The sequence below is a fragment of the Plectropomus leopardus genome, chromosome 7 (assembly GCF_008729295.1).
Source record: "Plectropomus leopardus isolate mb chromosome 7, YSFRI_Pleo_2.0, whole genome shotgun sequence".
NCBI lineage: Eukaryota > Metazoa > Chordata > Actinopteri > Perciformes > Serranidae > Plectropomus > Plectropomus leopardus.
In genome coordinates, this window is record NC_056469.1 from 34009945 (window position 1) to 34022884 (window position 12940).

The 12940-nt window shown below is 41.9% G+C and overlaps 1 protein-coding gene across 1 annotated transcript in view; it reads left to right on the forward strand.

The window, feature by feature from the left end:
* Window positions 1–12940, forward strand: part of sema6e (sema domain, transmembrane domain (TM), and cytoplasmic domain, (semaphorin) 6E) — a 208577-nt gene that overhangs the window by 83407 nt on the left and 112230 nt on the right. The window contains 1 exon segment of the mRNA XM_042489201.1: window positions 1834–1998. The gene's annotated coding sequence lies outside the window, so the exon portion shown is untranslated.

A 12940-nucleotide genomic window follows, 5' to 3' on the forward strand; every position in this document is an offset into this window, starting at 1 on the left:
CAGCCACACATTTAGCCCCGCCCTCTTTATGCCGCACAGGTGAGGTCACCGACAGCGAGCGTGCCAAGGCGGTCACGGCACTCCGCGTTACGTGCAGGAGGCTCGTTAAGTGTTTACGGGCCGTCAGTGGTTTTTATGAAGCTCAGCAGCTGCAGCCTCGTTCAGGAGGGATCAGCAGAGCAATGCAGCTCATCTGCTGCAGAGCGAGTCAGTGAGTCAGTGAGCTGGACGGGCTTTATCCACGTCTGCTGAGGCTGTGAGGAATCACTCTGCGCGCACACACACACACACACATAAACACACACACACACACACACACACACACAAGGAGGGAGGTATGAAAATATCTGTGTAGGAGGTGAGCTTAGTTACAGAAAATCCATAAACCACCACTCGCCATTAGTCACCACCAGTCATCAGGGACAACCTGTGTGTGTGTGTGTGTGTGTGCACGCGTGTGCGTGCATGTGTGCGTGCGTGTATGTTGTAGTTGCAGGAATGCATTTACAGGAAGTTCCTCTCCTTTGTGTTTGGTTGTGGTTTCTCTGTGGTGAGGCTGGTTAAAGGATGACGGCACAGTTGGCGAGGTGAGGGAACGGCGGAGCGGCGCTGTGTAAACTCTGACTGAGCTGCGTGAAGGAGTCTCTAGAGAGCAGAGACAAGCTGAGGAGGAAAGGAAGCTGCTAAGGTTTTGAACATCCATCGCCATGCTTCTTGAAATGACATTTCGAAAATATCGCTTAAGTTTTGCGCAAATCTGCAATGGAAACCCGCCTACTGTAACACAGCAGTGCTTCATTTTACAAGAATGTTGCGACACATTTTACCTTCATGAAAAAAATGACAGCTCCTGTGATCTGGATGTTTACTGGGATTTAAATGGTGTTGTGATGAATTGTGCAGCTCTGCTGTCCACCAGGCTGCTGCTGAAGCGCTGTGTGTTTGGAGCGTGTTGTTCTCTGCAGCAGGTCCATGAGTCCTGCTGCTCCGCACAGTCTCTTCTTCATGCTGTCAGTTAGGAAAACAAATTGTGCATTTGGTCTGAAACAGAGAGAGTGGGCAAGCGAAGGTTTGGAGCTGAACAACAATGAACTCTGACCTCTGAATAGATCTGTTCTCGGTGTATACGGACTCACACTAAATATCGTGTTGGTACACATTTCAACAAACCCACATTAAATGTTATTAATGATAAAAACACCACGTCAAACATTACATATCATATAAATAATGTGGATATAAAGTCATATTGTTATTAAAGTATTACAGGATGTATTCTAATAATAACCCTTTGAAGCCTTTGAAACCTGGGAAAATTTGTGTGTTTTTTTTCAAAAACTTAGGAACAAAGACAATAAGCAACTTGGTAATTAATGTTTAAAAAATTGCAAGAAATTAGTTGATTTAGGAAGTTATTTTTTAAAAAGCTAGAAGAAATATCTATGGGGAAAGAAAAAGCATAATTACATATTTAGAATAATTTAATAAGGTTAAATATTTTTAAGCCCTTTTTTCAATTCATTTTTTAAAATGTTATTATTACCCACATTAAATGTTTGTTTGTTTGCTTTTTGACATATTTTCTAAATCTTTTTTTCTTTTCTTTTCTTTTTTTTTATATTTTTTTTGAAGTGTTAAGAAGGAGTCCTCCTCCAGTGGCCTCCTGTTTGGTGCAGTAACATCTGTGTGTGTGTGCGTCCTCTCTGCTGGTGTTCGCTGTGATGTTATGACAGCAGAGTTACACTCAGAGGAGATGGAGCTCCTCGCCACGGGGGCTCCGAGGGTCAACCCTCCTCCCGCCTGCAGCTGATTCTGATCTGTTTGTTCTCACAGGAAATTTGAAGACTGGACGATCTCTGAGGGAGAACCCAGAGGGGGGTTTTAACCCCTGACGCCCCATCAACCACCCCGCCTCCAAAACCCCGCCCCCCTGCTGAGGTGACTTCCGAAGAGAAGTACGAGGAACTTAAGATTGGTGGATCCTTGGAAAACCTGTCTGTAAGTTCAGTTTCTTTTATCTTGTACACACCGTGAACATCTCCAGTTTGAGCTTTCACCTTTTTTCTGGGGTTGTTTGTTTGCTTTTTGACCTGATTAAAGTTTGGGAGTTCTGGATCTTCAATCAGGATGCGTACAAGCTCAATGCTGCCAGTGTGATGAGAAAAACAAGTTCCTGTATGTCATTATACTGAGAAACTATCTCCAAACAATGAGTTAGTATGATTTGTTGTTATTCAATCCAACAGTAATTTCTGTTTTTATAGTTTATTGCTATAATAAATGCTGTCATTTTGGCAGGTGTCATTTTGGCGGACATGTGGGTTTGGTACACATGTTTACATTAAAAATCACCAGAAACTTCAAAAAAAGATCAAGACCAAGAAATTTTTGAGGAAACAAAAAAATCAATAGTTTAAAAAAAAATCACAAAACAATTTAAATAGAAAAATTCCATAAAGTTTTAAGAAAATAACCAAAGTTTTAAATTAATTTTTAAAAAAAATCTCCAATTTTTACTATATAAAACATGCCTTCTATACCAATTGGGCATTTTTTCTCTCAAACATTTTGGTGATTTGTTTTTGTTTTTTTTCCTACAGAGGTCTGAGCGTAACCCCCACTGTCTCTCAAATCCTAGGAACGCCCCTCCTTACAGGAACTATTTTTTGTCATGACACTGGTGAAACGTGTTTCCGTTGAAGTCAATACAGTATCTAATAAATTAAAAAAGTCTGTGAGATGAATGTAGGAAGTAATGACGTGTGCGTGTGCTATAAATTCAGGTGCGCGTACTGTGAGTCTGAGAGTGTCCACAGTGATGGACAGGGAGCTGTCTGTCCGTGTGTCCGTCTCTTAATAACCTTCCCTTGTTACACACACACCTGATTGTATGAGCCGCAGCAGGCCGTGATTTTCAAGTGTTTTTTCCAAAGTGACAGAAAGACTCTTGAAAGCTTTCAATCGGAGCTCTGCCTCACACACACACACGCAGGTACACACACACTTTATATAACACAAACGCATTGTTTTTCCGCGGCGAGCTTTGTCCCTGTGAGCTGTTATTTGTCAGAGTGAATGTTCACGCTGGACTATCTCTATATTCACGTCCCTTTCAAAGCGCCTCATTGTGCTGTGATCCCTCTTTTGGCTGGCCGTGTGTACGTGCGACACGGGGCCATTGTCGAGGATTGTGCGTCAGTCACCACTTTGGAGTTGCTCTCTGCTGACAGCGGGAAACAATACATGACGGCCCGGTAAGAGGGGCGAGCCTATAGGAAAGAGGTGTTGAACTGAGCGCTGGCACGGCGGTGGCATGAGGGCCCCGGCATGGACAGCCTCTTTCTGCCTGTCATTATCGATGACACAAAGACGTATCAAAGGGGGTGAAATGGGACAGAACGGCAGTGAAAGCGGGCGCACAGGCGTGAAACATGATCAGACCGCTGAGTTGAATAGAGGTATTATCGTGCCAAAACTGAGGGAGAGGGAGAGATGGAGGCAGAAAGAGACTGAGTGGCATTGCTTTCATATCTTGTCACCCACTCACTTAACAATGCAGGCGCTGTGTCCCTCCCACCATCACTGAAGCATAGTTTGCTGCATATTTGGGATGTATGAACATTTGTTCACAGCCCACATGCTTGACATGAACAAACAAAACAGATCTTTGTGTGCCAAACCAAAACATGAGGAAGCTCTTGGTTAACCTGTTCTCTGTCTTTATGCGTCCATGTGCTGGATTAAACTCTTTAACCTGCAGGATATACGATACGGTACGATATGGTACGATACGGTACGATATGGTACGATACGGTATGATATGGTACGATGCTATACGATACGATACAGCATAATATAACACAATCCAATAACACATAATATGATACGATACTTATAAAACGATACTGTAAAATATAATACAATACGGTACAATATAATATGATATGATACATAAGACATATTACGTTATAATACAATATGATATGTTATGGTAACAAAACAGTAAAATATACGATATAATTTGATATAAAACAGTATAATATAATACGACACAGTGTAATATAATACGATATTATATGGTGCAATATGATACAATATGATATAATATGATTAAAGAAATTGTATAATTTACAGTGTAGAATGATGCAGTACGGTATAATATAAAACAAAAGGTTTAATGTAAAACAATACAGTGTAATATAATACGGTACCGTATAATACGTTACAATATGATAAGATATGATATGGTAAAATATAATATGACACAATACGATACAGTGTAATACAGTTTATTACACTCATATGATTCTGCAAAAAAAAATCTTTTTTTTCTTTAAAAAACCACTTGTTTTTTTTTTAAGACATAGGAAAACCAAAAACCAAGGCCAAATTTTTTTTTTATAGACAACATGCCTAGGGATTTGGAAGGCATGTTTTCCATGCTGTCCCCTCCCATAAATAACATATTGTCCCTTATTTATGTTAAAATATTTAATTGTAATCCAAATCTGAATCCTTTTTTTTTTTATAAAATACATATTTTAAAAAAAACTATTTTATGATAATGACAGCGAACCAATAAGGAGTATCAATGGTCGTTTCAGAGAAAATGGGATTAAAAATTTGCCTCAAAGTCATGGAAGTTTTTTGGTAAAAATGTGTATGAACCCTGACTGTGAGGGGAGTGTGTGACACAGCTGGTGTTTTAGCACTTCAGTTGTGCGGTGTGAAGCGATTAGTAAAACCTCCATCTTGTTGTTTTTGAGCTGCAGGTGGTTTGGATGCATCCAGTCTCTGATTTCATTTATGCAATTATGGAGGAGAATGAGGCGATTGTGGTCATTAGGAATAATGGGAATATACAGCTGCGTGTCATCTGCATAATAGTGATAAGACACCTTATGTTTTTTTAATAAGATGTGACCCAATGGAGGCTTGTCAAGTGAAAAGAATTGACTGCAGTGTTTTGTTTTCTGCGCTTCAGTCGTGCAGTTAGCTCATAGCAAGTTTTACTCAAGAAAAAAAACAGAAACAAAATAGTGAGGATAATTTCCGAAAGCCTAACCAGACATCATAGTTATTTACATTGTTTAAAAGGAGACTGCAGATTTTCAACCAGCTCTGTGTCACTGCAGAATGGACATTTTGAGGTTTTGCTTCTCTTTGTGCTGTCCCGAGCTCCCCGCTCATTCGCCACCAGGAGACCTTGAGTTTCGAGGCCTCTGAGCGAGGAGCTGCAGGCGCTGGCAGCCCACAGAGAGGCAGAGTGTTGCAAATTTCCATTTTTTTTCTTACTAGAGAAGAAAAAACAAAGTCCACATGTAGCTGTTTTTTCCTCTCTTGTAATATCGCACAGCACCTAGTTTTTTGTCATCTGGATGTGCGTGCTTTTGATGTTACTGCCCTCAGTGCAACGACAAAGAGCTTGTTGAAAATCGACATAATTAGCAGTAGTTAATGCATTTTCTTTACAACTCTTCATTTAAACAAGCACTCACATTGATTCGCATTAAAAGTTTAATGTTACCTTCTGTCAGGTCCACTGCATGGATTTGAGGATCTTTGGAAGTATTGACATCTTTCTTTTTTTCTCTGTTTTTCTGTGGTGAGTTGGTTCAGTTTTACCATAGACTCAAAGTGAAGACTTTAAGTTGTGTTTCAGCTTCAAATTATCTCAAACTTTGGATACTTTCTCTGCTCTTCACTCTTCGCTGTTTTCTCTATCCATCCCTAACCCTCCATTTTTTAAATTCACATCATCACATCAGTGAGAGCTCGATTTTTCGCTGTAAAAATCATCTGTGTTAAACGCAGTGCGCTGTATGTAGTATTTAGCTTGATTAAATTAAGCTTCAATGCAAAGAATTTGAATGGGTGATTGTCAGTGATGGAGTCTGTAGAGTTTTAGCCCTAATTGAATGCCAACTACAAGTACATTTTCTGTAATTTCTATCAGGGCCATATTTTTTTTAAATTAACATATCTGTTGCACACCTCACAACCTCTATTCAGCTTGGGGAAAAAATCTCTAAATCATTGCCACACTGAGAATGCAGCGTCTCACTATTATCCTTTTGTATTTTTCTGCGCCAGTCGTCCAAACAACGCCTTGAAGGAATTTCTTTAAATTTGGCACAAACGTCCACATGGACAACAATGAACTGATTAGATTTTGGTGGTCAAAAGTCAAGTTCACTGTGACATCATTATGTTTTGTGTCCATTACTCCACATCATATCTCAGGAACAGAAGATCAGATATTAAATTGGTGACACTAATCTGTAAACTGTGCTGACTGTAGAGATCTTCTGTGCGAAGTTTCCGTGTTTTCACTGACATGGATGCAAACTGAAACTGGAACATGATTGATGCACAAAGACATACAACCAGCAGGCCATAATTCTAGCTTAGATGAATACTTTCGGTATTTCTGCCTTATAGAAGAAACTCTCAGAGGGGAGGGATTGTCAGAGAGCGGTGAAAAGAGACAAAAGGTGCAGCTTTAGATATCTGTTTTGTCTCTGAGCCGGCTGAGTCACCGGGACGCCTGCGTATAAATCTTGTGTTTGCCCACTGATAAACTCCAGGTGACCTCTCTCCCTGTTCGGCTGCAGTCTGTGTCACTGTCCTTATTTTCTCCTCCTTCCCCTCTCTTCCTCCAGTTCCTCCCTGAGTCTTGTCACCCTGAATCGTCCTTTCTTGTGTTGTCCTGCCTCCTTGTTTCATCATCCCTTCCTAATGTCATTCCTCCTTGTAATGGCCCCCCTTGAGTCGATGTTCATCCTTGAGTCGTCGTTCCTCCCAGAGTCGTCGTTCCTCCCAGAGTCGTCGTTCCTCCCAGAGTCATCGTTCCTCCCAGAGTCGTCGTTCCTCCATGAGTCCTCCCTCCGTAAGTCATTGTCCCTCCCTGAATCTTCATTCGTCCCTGAGTCGTCCCTCCTTTGTCTTTCCTCGCTGAGTCGTACTTCCTCCTTGAGTCGTTCCTTCATGAGTCCTCTCTTCTTGAGCGTCTTCCCTCCCTGAGTTGTTTGTCCTTCAGTTGTCCCCCTATGAGTCCTCCCTCCTTAAGTCATTGTCCCTCCTTGAGTTGTAGTTCCTTCTTGAGTCGTCCATTCATGAGTCCTGTTTTCTTTAGTCGTCTTCCCTCCTTGAGTCATCGTTTGTCCCTGAGTCCTTCCTCCGTGAGTCATCATCCTTCCCTCAGTTGTTGTTCCTCCCTGAATTGTCCCTCCCCCTACAGTCATTCCTCCTCAAGTCGTCGTTCCTCCCTGACTCGTCCGTTTTGGACTCCTTGAGTCGTCGCTCCTCGCTGAGCCGTTGTTCCTCCTTGAAGCTTCATTCTTACTTGAGGAGTTGTTCCTCCCTGAGTGGTCCCCTCCTAAGTAGTCCTCTCTCCATGAGTCATCTTTCCTCCATGAGTCATATTTCCCTCTCGAGTCGTCTCTTCTTGAGTCGTCGTTCCTGTCTGAGCCGTCGTTCCTCCTTGGGTTGTCGTTCCTCCCTGAGTCGTCTCTCTTTGACTCTTATCCTGCTCTATGTTAAATGAGGGCACGGCCACACTTGGATGTGCTGTGACAAATTGGCCCAGAGGAGGCAGATGGCGACGGGGAGGAGACTGGTTGTCATGCCAGTTGCTGCAGTGGCATGAATTGATCTCTGTGCCGCGGAGCAACCACACATGATGCTGCGCTGGTGTAATCCTGACTTTGGTTACGCTCACACACTCACACACACCCTGGTGAACGGTGACACACATGATACCACCCTCCACCAGCCTTCGGTCCCCATTAGTATCACTGATGTGTGCAGCCGCGGCGCCGCTGACAGTCAGAGGCTGTGCGCTCGGAGAGGCGAGGGGATGCTGACGGATTGTGACAGAGAGACGGAGCTCAGACTAATGGTAGGCTGGTGGGACCTACTGTAGAGACACACGGCGTCACTGATGGAGTGTACATGTTTCTATTTACAGAGCTGCTGTCTTAACCATGTTTACCCAGGAGGCTTTGCTACAGCGACTCAAATCCCCTCGGGTGTTTTTGTCTGCTACATGCCTGGTGGTTAGATCACAGTTTGTGTGACAGGACTGGCACTGCTCATTAGGCTGTGTCCCAGGGACGGGACGTGTTCCCCAGTTTATTTTAAAAATGCACCCGTCTGAGCTCAGATCATGTCGGGATATAACAGGAAACAACATCAGCTCACAGGAAGTGACAAACAGAGCGAGCCGTCGGATCTCTTGACCTTTTGACACTCACAGGACTGATACAGATTTGTCTGAATGCAGGAACAAAAAAGTTTACAGGCCGAGCTCAAGTTCAGCATCAGGTCACAGCACACTGATGATTTGTTTGTTATTTACATGTTTTAATTGACAGCGACAAATGCAAAAAAGTTTTTTTTTTTCAAGTCTACCAGCTACCGAGCACAAAGTCTGCTATAAACAGATGGATAGATAAATATATATTTCAAACACGTTAAACAAAATGGCAATAATAAACATGGAGGATAACCTAAACAAAAATCTCAATGAATAGATTTAAAAAGCTACAAAAAATTGTATCTTACTTGACCAAAAAGGAGTAGGAAGAGGTATAAACTTGTTATATCTTATTAGCGGTCGATATTGGTTTTTCAGGACCGATAACAGTTATTAGAAGTTAATGAGATTGATAACCAATATTTGGAACTGATGTGAATTTACAATAAAGTTGAAAATCTTTTCATCAATATTTAGATTTTGGAAAATAACAAACTCCAACATAAAACTTTGTTTAAATGCCCTTAGCAAATGTTTAATCAAAACTGAAACTTTCAACATTATATACAGCAACTTTTTTTTAATAAAAACAAGTGAAAATTAAAATAATAAATTGAATGAATAAATATCTGAGATCATTAAAATGACATGGTGATATAGACAATCGGCAAAATGCCAAATATTAGCCCCAGTAATCGACCTGGATGATTATCTGTCAACCTCTACTTCTTACTCCTTCCCAGCTAATCATTTAATTACTTTGTGAACTTAGTCTCTAACATATATACAGTATTTACACTTCACACACACAGACGTACAAATATAAACACATATTCATATACGTTCAGATATAAATACAAGTAAATACTTATGTCCCACTGAATTTACTAATATACACAAACATGCATATTGCTGTTATGTTTATATGTTCATAAAAACACATTCAGTCTGTAGTTCGAAGTCCTGCATGTTATGGAATTAATAGAAAAACTGCAAAGTGATCTTGCGTTATGATCTGGCCACATGTATATTTTCAACAAGCCAAGGGCTTTTTAAAATCAGTCTGAGGGCCACAGTTGGGCCCGGGGCCAGACTTTGGACATGCCTGGAGTTGACCCTTTAAATCCAGATGTTTGAATGGATGTGGATTGTTAATGAGCCCGGCTGTGTTTTCATTAAAACCCTGCGTTGGCGGGAGGAGGGGATAATTGCTGGATTTAGCTCTGCTCACCTGGAACGTGACGGGATAACGTTCCCACGGTCGTTTAATATTCAGCGAACCTGTGAGCCTGAAGCGGATATCGATCAGCAGATGTGATGCGTTCGCCGCCTCCTGACAGGCGTCTGCGTGGAGCTGCTCCCTCCTCACCTCCGAAAAAAACACAAAGAGAAAGACATCTCTCTAATGGTGAACGCCTTCCGAGGGTTTTGGCCTCTCCCGCAGTGAGAAGAATAATTTAGTTATTGATCACCATTTTGTTGGTATTCAACAGTGATCTGATGAGCTTCATCACTACAGAGAACCGCATCGACTCGGCTCTCATACACACTAATATTTGGACTTGAAAGCAGCTTTCTGCTGACTTTCATGTTTGTCAAACGCTGATTATCCTCACGTGGGAAAACCCGAGTGATGCAACTTCCAACTCGCCAGCTTAGCAGAAAGAGAAATGTGCAAACCTCCCACAGCACGCAGCATTTTCCTCTGCTCTCACTTTGAATGTCAAAAATAAACTGTAGATTTCGTCATAGTGTTTATTGGGGCTGCCCCTTGAAAGTTTGAATCATTATTTGGAGACCCCAAAGTCACATGACATCCTACAAAACAGGGCTCAGTATGTGAGGACAGAGAAAGAGACCGAGATCTGCTTAAGTCTGATACGAGACAAAGAAATTACAGCGGTATTAGATCGGCTTTACTGAGCAGCTGCAATAGAAATAAACCTGCCAATGTTTCAGACATCCATCGCCATGGTTACTGGAATGTTATCGCCAGAGGAAAGTCGCCTAATATCACTCAATGGAAACACAGATATCTCACAATTGTGCTTTATCGAAATTTTGAAAATATTGCTGAAGTTTTGTGCAAATCTGTAATGGAAACCCAGCCAGAAAACACAAAGAGAAAAAAAACAACTTATTTACTGAAAATATAATTTCGTTACTGATTGCTATTTTCTTGGTATGCAACGGTGATCTGATGAGCTTCGTCACTACAGAGAACCGCATCGACTGTCCTTTCAAACATACTCATATTGGACTTGAAAGAGGCTTTCTGCTGACTTTCATGTTTGTCAAACGCTAATTATCCTCACGTGGGAAAGCTAAAGTGATGCAACTTCAACTCACCAGCTTAGCAGAAAGAGAAATGTACAAACCTCCCACAGCATGCAATGTTTTATGAGATGTCCGCACGCTATTAGACACTCTGAGCTGCTGGACGGCAGCCAGTTTGTTACAAGAACACACACAAATGCGATGGCGTGTCCGTGCTCGAACACAGACGGCAAGCTGCGGGGAGAGAAACAGCCCTCGGTGTGTGATAACAGCTCTTTCACTGTCAGCACAAACAATCTGCAGGCCTCGCTCCACACAACCACCACCACTGTTTACACTCGCCATATTCACACAGAAACAAGAACATGCAGCGCAAAAACAAATCCGCAGCCCACTTTAAATAAATCATCTCCCTGTAATGGCTCAGAAATGCCTTTAAAAGAGCGTAATGTTTCTCCGCTGTCAGCAGCCTCAGAGCGCCGCGCCCGGCCCGAGCAGGACTCTGGGGCTGTGGATGGATGCGTGCAGATCTCAGGTACCAAACATTCAGTGAATTTGGATAATGAGGGAGGATCAGTGCAAGTGGAGGTGAAAGTCAGAGCGCCGACTCAAAGCTGTTTATAATTACAATTCAAATGAGCTCAGGGTCAGCCGTCTAATAACAACACGGAGAGGTCACAAAACACAGAGTCTTCTTCTACAGTTAATTTATGCTAATGTTCTTTTCTATTGAACTATGTTTACTTTGAGGGCAGAACCCAAATTAATTCAATTAAAATGAAGTTTATATACAAACTCCTGTGCACGTTCGCTCTGATCTGTTTGGACTCTCGGCTGGGATCCAGACGGAGACTCGAGACACAACACGATCTCTAGTTTTTAGCTTTTGGCTGTTTGCACCTGTCAGCTTGACGCCGTCTCGCTGCCCGTGTGTGTGCCAGAGTGAAATGTTTTGTTTTTTTCTGTTCGTTTTCTGTGCCAGTTCTGGAGGTGGACTCAGATATCCTGACTGTCACAAATTAACTTTAAAAAGCAGTAACTGTTTGGTAAGTGGGGTTGCAATGCAGTGTTTATTTTGGCAGCTATTTTTGATTTATTCTGAGTCATGAGAGAAAAATGCACATTAGTTTCTTTTACGTTTATTATTAATGGAAAAAATGAATTTAGACCCGTGGATCCAAGTGTTCCTACATATGATGTCTACATGTGTATCGTGTGATGCAGCCGCTTTGAGTCCACGCCTTACCTGACCTTACCTTACTGTGCCTTACCTTACCTTATCTTACCTTACCTTACCTTATCTTACCATGCCTTACCTTACCTTATCTTACCTTATCTTACCTTACCTTACCTTATCCTACCTTATCTTACCTTATCTTACCTTATCTTACCTTATCTTACCTTACCTTACCGTGCCTTACCTTACCTTATCTTACCTTACCTTACCATGCCTTACCTTACCTTATCCTACCTTATCTTACCTTATCTTACCTTACCTTACCTTATCTTACCTTACCTTACCATCCCTTACCTTACCTTACCTTACCTTACCTTACCTTACCTTATCTTACCTTACCTTACCATGCCTTACCTTACCTTACCTTACCTTACCTTACCTTACCTTACCTTACCTTACCTTACCTTACCTTACCTTACAGATTGGATTTTCCACCCGGTTGCCTTTTTTTAGATAAGCAGATGTACACAAAGAGATAATCTTTAATTGTCATACCACGGTTTACCCTGAAAACGTAATAGTGCAAAATAACGTGTAGCATCACATCAGCCCTTTTTCCTCTTGAGCGTGTTTGCAGGCTGCAGGTTAAGTTGCGACAGTAGTTTAAAAATGTTCAGTTCAGTTTGTCTGCAGCAGAAAAGAAAGGGGCCATCTCTCTGAACCTCAGTCTTCTAAATATATTCTTTAAACTGAGAGAGAAAACTGAGCTGGTGACAGCGTCAGAATCCAGCCGGCTCACACACAGGCATGAACCCAGCTTAATAAAAGCAGCAGTAGATGTGGCCGTCTCAGGCCTCTCTGCAGCCAGAGACTTTGAGCAGCCTCAAAGCGTGATGCTGTTAATGACAGAATGTGCGCCGTCACTGAGAAGACTGATTAAACAGCCTTTGTGTGGCGGTCCAGGCGGACGGAGCATATGGCCGAAGGGCTTAAACACGCACACAAGACATCTGCAATCCCAAATCAGTGAGTCACAAGCAAAGGGATGAAATCGCTCAGATTAAAGTGAAGCCTCTCGTTCCAAAACCAGTTTTTAACTGAGATTTAGTGGAGCACAATCTTAAAGGAGAAGTGTGCAGATTTTCAAGTTTGTGTTTAAAGTAACAGTCAGCACGTTTTACTCAGTCAAAACATTAGTCCAGTCCGGTACTGCATTCAGACACCTTTCC